This window comes from Morone saxatilis, unplaced genomic scaffold, assembly GCF_004916995.1.
Source record: "Morone saxatilis isolate NCDOM2014 unplaced genomic scaffold, NCSU_SB_2.0 Contig9, whole genome shotgun sequence".
NCBI lineage: Eukaryota > Metazoa > Chordata > Actinopteri > Moronidae > Morone > Morone saxatilis.
The window spans coordinates 1,568,415-1,570,008 of record NW_023340268.1 but is presented as its reverse complement, the minus strand read 5'-3'; the positions used below and the strand labels follow the sequence as shown (position 1 = coordinate 1,570,008).

The 1,594-nt window shown below is 40.8% G+C and overlaps 1 protein-coding gene across 1 annotated transcript in view; it reads right to left on the bottom strand.

Moving 5' to 3' along the window:
• LOC118343030 (venom phosphodiesterase 1) overlaps positions 1–1,594 on the bottom strand; it is a 31,575-nt gene that overhangs the window by 20,432 nt on the left and 9,549 nt on the right. The window lies entirely within an intron of this gene.

Here is a 1,594-nt window from a genome sequence, read left to right as displayed (position 1 = left end):
GGGGGGGGGGGGGACCTTGACTGCTACAGATTTGAACCTAACTACCAAGTCAGCGCTCTTGTGGGAATGTTCAGGCTACTGAAGTCAAGGGTATTGACTAGTGTGACGGGGTCAGTTTTTATGTGNNATTTACAGAACTCTCTGAAATTAAACCAAAGTTTTGAAGATGTGCAGTTTCAGGATAAAGTGCTTCAGCGTGTGTCATTGTGACGGGGTCAGTTTTTATGTGTATATTGGTTTGTCGATTTGGTTTTCGATTTGCATGTTTATTGGAATACTTTTATTACTTTTGTTTTTATGCATGATTTTAGCATGGTGCCCTCTGCTTCAAAAAATCATGAAATTTCCATTTCGTGGTCCACACATGATACACTGGCGCATGACACGGCTGCAGCACACTCTGACACATGCACATGAGTGCATATGTTCCCTGGAGGTCCTGGAAAACTCCTATTAATTTTGTGGATTTTTAAAGTTTCATATCTATCAGATAAGGACCATGCCACCTTTAAATATGAAATGTTATGTTGGAATACTTAAGAACCTGCATGTTAGGGTGCCTGGTAAGCTCAGTGGGTAGAGCTGGCGACCCATGTACCAAGGCTGAGTCCTTGCTGCAGCGGCCCAGGGTTCGAGTCCGAGCTGCGCCCCTTTGCTGCGTGTCATCCCCTTTCTCTGCCCCTTTCCTGTCAACCTTCAGCTGTCTCTATCAATTAAAGGCAATAAAAAAGCCCAAAAAATAATAATAAAAAAAAAAAAAAGAACCTGCTTTTTAAAGCAAATTGTTCAACCATCACTGAATTTCCCTTGAATTTCTAAAACTACATGCTCTTTTGGTTCAGAGCGGGTTGTGACTGGGTTGTTGCAGAATTACAATGCAACACAGATGAAGTACAAGACTACAGCTTTTGTGCTAACATGCTCACAATGACAAAACTAACATGCTAATATTCAATAACTATAATGTTTTCCATGTTGACCTATCCTTAATTAAGCATTATAGCATTCTAACATTCGCTAATTAGCACTAAAGACACAAGTATGGTTAAGCTTGATGGAAATTTCATTAGTTTTGTACAGTTTAGGGAAAAAATGTGATTTGTGAGCTGATGATCGAACTATTACACAAACAACAACTCTGTTGCTTAGTCAGTGGCCCTCTGCTTCAAAATATGACGCTGTAGGTATCCCTCTACTGTCATCTGTGTACACACCCGACGTCAGAGTCAATTTATGTAATATTAAGAGCAAGAAAGTCCACCTATGGAGGTGGTGGAGTGGGTGGGTGGCTCATACAAATAAAAGACTTTGATCCAGGAGACAGTTGTTTGTGTCCTGTGTGAAACCCAAAAGTAGACAGCACACAAGTTACGCCAGGTATGTTACGTTTCATTCATGTACTTCAGTTACATGAGGTACATAATGGAAATACATTTGGACTTCATAGTGTTTTTTTTTCAAGCCACAGTTCTATACCTGTTCCCAACCTGGAACAAAAAGTTACATGGTGCAAGAACAGGCGGAAGGGGGGAAAGAGTGGGAATGACAGAAGCACCATTCACACTTTTACAAGTGACTGAGTGTAGCTATGTAG